Source organism: Oncorhynchus keta, chromosome 8 (assembly GCF_023373465.1).
Source record: "Oncorhynchus keta strain PuntledgeMale-10-30-2019 chromosome 8, Oket_V2, whole genome shotgun sequence".
In the NCBI taxonomy this organism is placed as follows: Eukaryota; Metazoa; Chordata; class Actinopteri; order Salmoniformes; family Salmonidae; genus Oncorhynchus; species Oncorhynchus keta.
This window is the reverse complement of record NC_068428.1, coordinates 20,727,488-20,739,155: the sequence shown is the minus strand read 5'-3', so window position 1 is coordinate 20,739,155 and position 11,668 is coordinate 20,727,488. Positions and strand designations below refer to the sequence as shown.

The 11,668-nt window shown below is 44.4% G+C and overlaps 1 protein-coding gene across 1 annotated transcript in view; it reads right to left on the bottom strand.

Annotated features, from left to right (window-relative positions):
• LOC118386611 (estrogen-related receptor gamma-like) overlaps positions 1 to 11,668 on the bottom strand; it is a 47,073-nt gene that overhangs the window by 33,942 nt on the left and 1,463 nt on the right. The gene's annotated exons all lie outside the window — the stretch shown is intronic.

The following is an 11,668-nucleotide window of genomic DNA, read 5'->3' as shown; positions in this document are numbered from 1 at the left end:
GCAGACAGGTCTGGAGTGAACCAAGGACTCAATCTATTCCTAGTTCTACATTTTTTGAATGGGGCATGCTTATTTAAGCTAGTGAGGAAGGTACTTTTAAAGAATAGCAAGGCATCATCTACTGACGGGATGAAGTCAATGTCATTCCAGGATACCCCGGCCAGGTCTATTAGAAAGGCCTGCTCGCAGAAGTGTTTTAGGGAGCGTTTGACAGTGATGAGGGGTGGTCGTTTGGTCGCAGACCCATTACGGATGCAGGCAATGAGGCAGTGATCGCTGAGATCTTGATTGAAAACAGCAGAGGTGTATTTGGAGGGTGAGTTAGTTAGGATAACATCTATGACATCTTGATCATTTGTGTGAGATTGAGGGCATCAAGCTTGGATTGTAGGATGGCTGGGGCGTTAAGCATGTCCCAGTTTAGGTAACCTAGTAGCACGAGCTCAGAAGATAGATGGGGGGCAATCAATTCACATATGGTATCGAGGGCACAGCTGGGGGCAGAGGGAGGTCTATAGCAAGCGGCAACAGTGAGAGACTTGTTTCTGGAAAGGTGAATTTTTAGAAGTAGTAGCTCGAATTGTTTGGGTACAGACTTGAATAGTAATACAGAACTCTGTAAGCTATCTTTGCAGTAGATTGCAACACCACGCCCTTTGGCAGTTCTATCTTGACGGAAAATGTTATAGTTAGCGAGTAAGCTATGATTCAGACACGACTAAGACATCCGGGTTGGCAGAGTGTGCTAAAGCAGTGAGTAAAACAAACTTAGGGAGTAGGCTTCTAATGTTAACATGCATGAAACCAAGGCTTTTACGGTTACAGAAGTCAACAAATGAGAGCACCTGGGGAGTGGGAGTGCAGCTAGGCACTGCAGGACCTGGATTAACCTCTCCATCAACAGAAGAACAGAGGAGAAGTAGGAGAAGTGTACGGCTAAATGCTATACGAACTGGCCGTCTAGCACGTTCGGAACAGAGAGTAAAAGGAGCAGGTTTCTGGGCACGATAGCATAGATTCAAGACATAGTGTACAGACAAAGGTAAGGTAGGATGTGAGTACATTGGAGGTAAACCTAGGCATTGAGTAATGATGAGAGAGATATAGTCTCTAGAGACGTTTAAACCAGGTGATGTCATCGCATATGTAGGTGTTGGAACAGCATGGTTGGTTAAGGCATATTGAGCAGGGCTAGAGGCTTTACAGTGTAATAAGACAGTAATCACTAACCAGGACAGTAATGGACGAGGCAGATTGATATTAGAGAGAGGCATGCATAGTCAAGTGAACATATGGGTCCAGTGAGTGATGCTAACATGCTAACAGTTAGTAGGCCGGGGCTAAACAAGCTAGCAGTTAGCAGACCGGGGCTGGCAAGCTAGCAGTTAGCAGACCGGGGCAGGCACGCTAGCAGTTAGTAGACCGGGGCTAGCAAGTTAGCCTTTGGGGGACGTCACGATGGGGGTAAGTCTGTTTTTGCCTCTTCGTGCGGTGACGTCGATAGACCAGTCATGTAGTTAGTAGGGTTCCAAGTAGCTCTAGGTAGCTAGCAGGCCTAGCAGATTAGCAGAATGGGTCTTCAGCAGGTGTCGCGCCCGAGGGGCCTGTTGGAAACCTCGGCAGATTATGTCGGTATTCCAGTCTTAGAGGATCGGCGGGGTTCACAAGAGGTCTCTTCCCAATCCCCAAGTCAAGAACAGACTATGAGAGACACACAGTACTACATAGAGCCATGGCTACATGGAACTCTATTCCACATCAGGTAACTGATGCAAGCACCATAATAAGACACGCAGTCTACACACACGTACACATGGATGTTGTATTGTAAATATGTGATATTGGAGTAGAGGCCTGAGGGAACACACTAAATGTTTTAGGTAAAGTGTTATGAAATGTAATGTCATGTAATATTTTAAACTGTATATAACTGTCTTAATTTTGCTGGACCCCAGGAAGAATAGGGGGATCCATAATAAATACAAATTCAAATACCAATGTAAATGGTCTCGGATGGTTGAGGGGCAGCTCACGGGGAACTGTGGGGGGATCTTGGACGGTTGGTGGCCTGGCGGTTGGTAGCTTGGGCCGGTAGACGATAGGTTGCTGGTTCGGGTCCCCATTTTGACTTGGTGGGAGATCTGTCGACGTGCCCTTGGGAAGTGCGTTGATCCTGGTTGCGTCTGTGGGTCGCTCAAGATGGGAGTCTGTTAGATGACTGAATGTAATGTAAATGTTGAGTGACTTCACCGCACGTAGATTGTAACGTTTTAATATTCAACAATAAAAAATACAAAAATGGCTGGGGAGTCCACATACTCCTCACTCTTTTGACGTCTAGATTAGAATAACTGTATCCAATTATATTTTCTGTTTTCATTAGCTGGTCTTCTAATACAAAGGAAGGTGATGCAGGGGTGAACAACACAATATGTGTGTCTGTCTGTCTGTGGTTTTAGCTATCAAAGCGGTGGAAATGGACACTTCAGATTCAAATCTAAGTAGTCTGAGTCGTGTTCAGTGTCCTGAAGCAAACCCTCACCCCCTCTGACACTGTCTTTCATACGCACAACACACAGTATCATGTTTTGAAGCGACCCCTGCCAAACCAAACTGTAGCATGGACAAAATCGCTTTGCTAATCTGCTGTTTGATAAGCCCTAGACACAAGACTCCATGGAGTGGTTCTTATCACATGGGTAATGTGCCGCACGCGCATAACATTAAACACCTCACACACACATACAGTATGAGGAATAAAACACCTCTCACACACACATATCGTATGAGACATAAAACACCTCATGAACACACACACATATTTGCACATACTGTATATACGCACACACATACGCAAACAATATACAGTACATATGCACAGGCACACACACACACGAAACAGGCCTCACCGGGCCACCACTATAACCATTAAAGGGCCCAGTCTTCCGCAGGAGAGATAAACAGCTATCGTAAAATAACAGAAAGGCAAAGGCTCTGCATTTGTATTCAGTGCTGCTATCCTATACAATCATAACCAAATCTCAACCTAATCACAAACGTAAATGTAACACATGAAAATAATCTTCACAGGGAAATTATCTTGAATAAACCATTTAGGAAGAATAATGTTTACATTGGAAGAAGTGTTTCTTGGCTATCGCCCCAACGGCTTAGCTGTAGCTGTTATTATCAATGAATTCTTTATACCCTGAGCCAAGTTTTTGTGCTGTTTTGTTCAGTCGTAGACATTGGCTACTTCAAGTACAAAGCCATAAGCAATTGTAATAAGGAGGGGAGAGCTAAGATTAATTATTTTATCAGTTGAGTCATTGTTTGAGCTAGATTGACATTTTCCCTGGCACAAAGCAGTCGTCTTGGGATGGAATACAACAATAGTTAGACACACAAGAGCAGGGCCACAGTGGCGTCTAGCTAGCCACTTAAGTTTAAGATCACAAGAAATGACTTTGTTGGCTTGCTCTAATGATAATAGCCTACCTACATAACTATACGTGACTGTTCCATTTTACTTGGTGATATCAAGTTACCCATGCATGTATTTTCATTTCATTTCTGAATAAAAACATATGAAACAAACCTGGCTACTGTTTTGTATTTGATGACCTAAGTTTCATGTAGTTTTCATAGATCTTCATGAAAATTCATGTCAAGCATATTGAATACCTTGGCTTTTTCAAGGAAGATTCATTTAAAATAAAGATCAAATTTTCTCATGCTCGATAAGCTCTCTACTCAGTGGTCAATGCTATGTAGCCTACATTCCCAAAGCTTTGAACAATCTCAAGTGATACTGGATAGTGAAATTCTACATCTTTTCACAAAGGACAGACCCGTAACACAACACAAAGCAGTCAGTGTTGACCATGGTATGGATTACTTCTGTTTTTCTCAAATGTGAGTGTGGGGTAAGCAAACCCTAGACTCCACCCCAGCAACCAAGCACCCCATACCCCTCCCCCTCCATAGGGACAGCTGTCAGACTGAGTTTCAAACCAAAAGCGTCACTCTCTGGTGTCCCCAACCCCCTACTGTCTCTCCTGACATCATCACTGCGAGACGCACTGAGCATAATCAACTCAGCTATTGTCTAACTCGGTGCAATCCATCAATTACAGAGACACATTGTGGGCAAACACTATTCTCACTGCACATATATTGTACAGACAATCTGACACAAGTTGTTTAAAGATGTTGAGATGAAGGGGGAGAACGAAGAGGTGTGGAGGAAGGGAGAAAGAGTAGGATAAAAGAGCTGGAGGGAGAAACTATATGGATGTGTCTTTGGATAGATAGACTGATAGATTGATAGATGAATGTCTGGGTGAGCAGATTGCTCAAAATATTGACCAGTCATACATTGAATATTGATCAGGATGTATCAGCTATCAGAGCCTTGTTGCCGGTGGCTGATCCCTCCCTGTGTGGGAAACTGTAGTAGAACCTGACCATAGAACCTTCCCTTAGTGTACTGGGTCAACCAACTACTCAATGGTTTTAAATGGTTTCCACTGCTCACATGACCATGTATGGTCTCATTTGGAATACAGAAGGAAAAAACACTATTGGGTGGCTACTGGAGTATAGCCAGCCCATTGCAGCTGTCCCTAAATATACTGAACAAAAATATTAACACAACATGTAAAGTGTTGGTCCAATGTTTCATGAGCTAAAGTAAAAGATCCCACAATTGTTCCATACTCATAAAAAGCGTATTTCTCTCAAATGTTGTGCACAAATTTGTTTACATGTCTGTTAGTGAGCATTTCTCCTTTGCTAAGATAATCCATCCACCTGACAGGTGTGGCATATCTAGAAGCTGATTAAACAGCATGATCATTACACAAGTGCACCTTGTGCTGGGGACAATAAAAGGCCTCTAAAATGTGAAGTTGTCACACAACACTATGCCACAGATGTCTCAAGTTTTGAGGGAGCATGCAATTGGCATGCTGACTGCAGGAATGTCCACCAGAGCTGTTGCCAGAAAATGTAATGTTAATTTCTCTACCATAAGCCGCCCCCAACGTCGTTTTAGAGAATTTGGCAGTACGTCCAACCCGCCTCACAACCGCAGACCACGTGTAACCACATCAGCCCAGGGCCTCCACATCCGGCTTCTTCACCTGCGGGATCATCTGAGACCAGCCACCTGGACAGCTGAAGAATTTCCGCACTAACTGTCAGAAACCGTCTCAGGGAAGCTCATCTACGTGCTCGTTGTTCTCACCAGGGTCTTGACCTCAATTTGGTGTTGCAACCAAATTCAGTGGGCAAATGGCCACTGGCATGCTGGAGAAGTTGTGCTCTTCACGGATGAATGCCGGTTTCAACTGAACCAGCCAAATGGTATAGCGTCGTGTGGATGAGCAGTTTGTGGCAGTGGGGTTATGGTATGGCCAGGCATAAGCTACGGACAACAAACACAATTGCATTTTATCATGGAAGTTTGAATGCACATAGATACCACGATGAGATACTGAGGCCCATTGTCATACCATTCATCCACCACCATCACTTCATGATTCAGCATGATAATGCACGGCCCCATGTTGCAAGGATCTCCACTCAATTCCTGGAAGCTGAAAAGGTCCCAGTTCTTCCATGGCCTGCTTACTCACCAGAAATGTCACTGATTGAGCATGTTTGGGATGCTCTGGATTGATGTGTACAACAGCACGTTCCAGTTCCCACCAATATCCAGCAACTTTGCACAGCAATTGAAGAGGAGTGGGACAACATTCCACATGCTACAATCAACAGCCCGATCAACTCTATGTGAAGGAAATGTGTCACGCTGCATGAGGCAAATGGGGGTCACACCAGATACTGACTGGTTTTCTGATTTTTAATGGTACAGTGGGAGAAAAAAGTATTTAGTCAAGCACCAATTATGCAAGTTCTCCCACTTAAAAAGATGAGAGAGGCCTGTAATTTTCATCATAGGTACACTTCAACTATGACAGACAAAATGAGAAATAAAATCCAGAAAATGACATTGTAGGATTTTTTATGAATTTATTTGCAAATTATGGTGGAAAATAAGTATTTGGTCAAAAACAAAAGTTTATCTCAATACTTTTTTTATACCCTTTGTTGGCAATGACAGAGGTCAAACGTTTTCTGTAAGTCTTCACAAGGTTTTCAAACACTGTTGCTGGTATTTTGGCCCATTCCTCCATGCAGATCTCCTCTAGAGCAGTGATGTTTTGGGGCTGTTGCTGGGCAACATGGACTTTCAACTCCCTCCAAATATGTTCTATGGGGTTGAGATCTGGAGACTGGCTAGGCCACTCCAGGACCTTGAAATGCTTCTTACGAAGCCACTCCTTCGTTGACCAAGCGGTGTGTTTGGGATCATTGTCATGCTGAAATACCGAGCCAGGTTTCATCTTCAATGCCCTTGCTGATGGAAGGAGGTTTTCACTCAAAATCTCACGATACATGGCCCCATTCATTCTTTCCTTTACACGGATCAGTCATACTGGTCCCTTTGCAGAAAAACAGCCCCAAAGCATGATGTTTCCACCCCCATGCTTCACAGTAGGTATGGTGTTCTTTGGATGCAACTCAGCATTCTTTGTCCTCCAAACACGACGAGTTGAGTTTTTACCAAAAAGTTACTTTTTGGTTTCATCTGTCATTCTCCCAATATTCTTCTGGATCATCCAAATGCTCTCTAGCAAACTTCAGACGTGCCTGGATATGTACTGACTTATGCAGGGGGACATGTCTGGCACTGCAGGATTTGAGTCCCTGTCGGCGTAGTGTGTTACTGATGGTAGGCTTTGTTTCTTTGGTCCTAGCTCTCTGCAGGTCATTTACTAGGTCCCCCCGTGTGGTTCTGCGATTTTTGCTCACCGTTCTTGTGATTATTTTGACCCCATGGGGTGAGATCTTGTGTGGAGCCCCAGATTGAGGGAGATTATCAGTGGTTTTGTATGTCTTCCATTTCCTAATAATTGCTCCCACAGTTGATTTCTTCAAACCAAGCTGCTTACCTATTGCAGATTCAGTCTTCCCAGCCTGGTGCAGGTCTACAATTTCGTTTCTGGTGTCCTTTGACAGCTCTTTGGTCTTGGCCATAGTGGAGTTTGGAGTGTGACTGTTTGAGGTTGTGGACAGGTGTCTTTTATACTGATAACAAGTTCAAACAGGTGCCTTTAATACAGGTAACGGGTGGAGGACAGAAGAGCCTCTTAAAGAAGAAGTTACAGGTCTGTGAGAGCCAGAAATCTTGCTTGTTTGTAGGTGACCAAATACTTATTTTCCACCATAATTTGCAAATAAATTCATTAAAAATCTTACAGTGTGATTTTCTGGATTTTTTTTTCTCATTTTGTCTGTCATAGTTGAAGTGTACCTATGATGAAAATTACAGGCCTCTCATCTTTTTAAGTGGGAGAACTTTTTAATTTTTAATTTTACCTTTATTTAACCAGGCAAGTCAGTTATTCTTATTTTCAATGACGGCCTGGGAACAGTGGGTTAACTGCCTGTTCAGGGGCAGAACGACAGATTTGTACCTTGTCAGCTCGGGGGTTTGAACTCGCAACCTTCCGGTTACAAGTCCAACGCTCTAACCACTAGGCTACGCTGCACAATTGGTGGCTGACTAAATACTTTTTTTGCCCCACTGTATCTGTGATCAACAGGATGCATATCTGTATTCCTAGTCATGTGAAATCCATAGACTTGGGCTTAATTTACTGATTTCCTTATATGAACTGTAACTCAGTAAAATCTTTGAAATTGTTGCATGTTGTGTTGTTTATATTTTTGTTCAGTGTATTTTTGTCTTGATTGCCCCCCAGTGGAGTCCTAAAAAGCCATCTTAAAAACTTTGTTACTCTTTCCATTGGAGTAATCACTGACCTGAAGCTTTCACCTCTCCCTCTCTTTCTCCCTCTCCTTCTCTCTGTCAGTGTGTTTGGCAGGTAAGCCACCCACCTGTCTTTTCCGGTGGTTATGTAACCAGACTTTACCCACTGGAGAAGATTACAAAAACAAATGTCCTCTTAGCAAGGAGTTTAGGATTGACAAGTTCACTTCTCGCTCTTTATCTCTGTCTGCCTTTCTCTCACTCCTTTCTGTCTCTATCCTTCCTGATTCTTCCCTTTCTCTCTTTTTCTTTGTATCTCTCTGTTTTGTTCTGTTCACCTCTCTACTCAAAAATAATAAACAGAGATATAGAGAAAAAAAGAGGGAGGGAGAAGATTCCCAAGGTTCCCATAGCTCCCCACACCTTATCTCGCTTTTCTTCCTTCTCTCATCCTCTTCTCTAGCATACACACGATCACAGGGCCCATCTCAGGTGTGAAGCTGCCAGGGTAGTGTTTACACAGGTGGAATACTTTTAGTCAGCACCTGACCCTCTCAGCAGGATGTCTCTGATTCAGGCACCTGGTGACAACAGGAACCTTTCACACACACACACACACACAGGAACCACACACACATACACACACACACACTCTTAGGTTTTATTACATACAGTCGGGAGGAACTACTGCATATAAGAGCAACGTCAACTCAACATTATTACGACCAGGAATACAACTTTCCCGAAGCGGATCCTGTGTTTTGCCCACCACCCAGGACAATGGATCGGATCCCAGCCAGAACCAAAACAACGACGCCGTAAAAGGGGCAGACGAAGCTGTCTTCTGGTCAGGCTCCGGAGACGGGCACATCACACACGGCTCCTGAGCATACTACTTGCCAATGTCCAGTCTCTTGACAACAAGGTTGATGAAATCCAAGCAAGGGTAGCATTCCAGAGAGACATAAGAGACTGTAACGTTCTTTGCTTCATGGAAACATGGCTCACTCGAGACACGCTATTGGAGTCGATACAGCCAACTGTTTTTTTCACGCATCGCGCCGACAGAAACAAGCATCTTTCTGGTAAGAAGAGGGGCGGGGGGGTGTGCCTTATGATTAACGAGACGTGGTGTGATCATAACAACATACAGGAACTCAAGTCCTTCTGTTCACCTGACAGAATTCCTCACAATCAAATGTCGACCGCATTATCTACCAAGAGAATTCTTTTAGATTATAATCACATCCGCATATATTCCCCCCAAGCAGACACATCGATGGCCCTGAACAAACTTTATTTGACTCTACGTAAACTGGAAACCACATATCCCGAGGCTGCATTCATTGTAGCTGGGGATTTTAACAAGGCCAATCTGAAAACAAGATTCCCTAAATTCTATCAGCATATCGATTTTGCTACCAGGGCTGGTAAAACCCTGGATCATTGTTATTCTAACTTCCGCAACGCGTATAAGGCCCTCTTCTGCCCTCCTTTCAGAAAAGCTGAGCACGACTCCATTTTGGTTGCTCCCTGCCTATAGACAGAGACTAAAACAGGAAGCTCTCGTGCTCAGGTCTGTTCAACGCTGGTCCGACCAATCTGATTCCACGCTTCAAGATTGCTTCGATCACGTGGATTGGGATATGTTCCGCATTGCATAAAAAACAACATTGATGAATACGCTGATTCAGTGAGTGAGTTTATTAGCAAGTGCATCAGCAATGTCATACCCACAGCAACTATTAAAACATTCCCAAACCAGAAACCATGGATTGATGGCAGCATTCGCGCGAACCACTGCTTTTAACCAGGGCAAGGTGACTGGAAACATGACCGAATACAAACAGTGTAGCAATTCCCTCCGCAAGGCAATCAAACAAGCTAAGCGTCAGTATAGAGACAAAGTAGAGTCGCAATTCAACGGCTCAGACACAAGAGGTATGTGGCAGGGTCTACAGTCAATCACGGATTACAAAAAGAAAACCAGCCCCGTCGCGGACCATGATGTCTTGCTCACAGACAGACTAAACAACTTCTTTGCTCGATTTGAGGACAATACAGTGCCACTGACACGGCCCTCTACCAAAACCTGTGGACTCTCCTTCACTGCAGCCGACGTGAGTAAAACATTTAAACGTTTTAAACCTAGCAAGGCTGCAGGCCCAGACGGCATCCCCAGCCACGTCATAAGAGCATGCGCAGACCAGCTGGCTGGTGTGTTTATGGACATATTCAATCAATCCTTATCCCAGTCTGCTGTTCCCACATGCTTCAAGAGGGCCACCATTGTTCCTGTTCCCAAGAAAGCTAAGGTAACTGAGCTAAATTACTACCGCCCCGTAGCACTCACTTCCGTCATCATGAAGTGCTTTGAGAGACAAGTCAAGGACCATATCACCTCCACCCTACCTGACACCCTAGACCCACTCCAATTTGCTTTCCGCCCCAATAGGTCCACAGACGATGCAATCGCAACCACACTGCACACTGCCCTAACCCACCTGGACAAGAGGAATACCTATGTGAGAATGCTGTTCATCGACCACAGCTCAGCATTTAACACCATAGTACCCTCCAAACTGATGTTGTAGGTAACAACATCTCCACCCAGCTGATCCTCAACACTGGGGCCCCACAAGGGTGCGTTCTGAGCCCTCTCCTGTACTCCCTGTTCACCCACGACTGCGTGGCCATGCACGCCTCCAACTCAATCAACAAGTTTGCAGACAACACTACAGTGGTAGGCTTGATTACCAACAACGACGAGACAGCCTACAGGGAGGAGGTGAGGGCCCTCAGAGTGTGGTGTCAGGAAAATAACGTCAAGAACACAAAGGAGATGATTGTGGACTTCAGGATACAGCAGAGGGAGCACCCGCCTATCCACATCGACGGGACAGTAGTGGAGTGGGTAGTGGGTTTTAAGTTCCTCTGCGTACACATCAAACTGAATTGGTCCACCCACACAGACAGCGTGGTGAAGAAGGCGCAGCAGCGCCTCTTCAACCTCAGGAGGCTGAAGAAATTCGGCTTGTCACCAAAAGCACTGACAAACTTTTACAGATGCACAATCGAGAGCATCCTGTCGGGCTGTATCACCGCCTGGTATGGCAACTGCTCCACCCACAACCATAAGGCTCTCCCAGAGGGTAGTGAGGTCTGTACAACGCATCACCGGGGGCAAACTACCTGCCCTCCAGGACACCTACACCACCCGATGTCACAGGAAGGCCATAAAGATCATTAAGGACAACAACCACCCGAGCCACTGCCTGTTCACCCCGCTATCATCCAGAAGGCGAGGTCAGTACAGGTGCATCAAAGCAGGGACTGAGAGACTGAAAAATAGATCTATCTCAAAACCATCAGACTGTTAAACAACCACCACTAACATTGAGTGGCTGCTGCCAACATACTGACTCAACTCCAGCCACTTTAATATTGGAAACATTTATGTAAAAAATGTATCACTAGCCACTTTAAACAATGCCACTTAATATAATGTTTACATACCCTACATTACTCATCTCATATGTATATACTGTACTCGATACCATCTACTGCATCTTGCCTATGCCGTTCTGTACCATCACTCATTCATATATCTTTCTGTACATATTCTTCATCCCTTTACACTTGTGTGTGTATAAGGCAGTTGTTGTGAAATTGTTAGCTAGATTACTCGTTGGTTATTACTGCATTGTCGGAACTAGAAGCACAAGCATTTCACTACACTCACATTAACATCTGCTAACCATGTGTATGTGACAAATAACATTGGATTTGATTTTGAAAAACACACACACAGTGATGTAGTGGTTCACA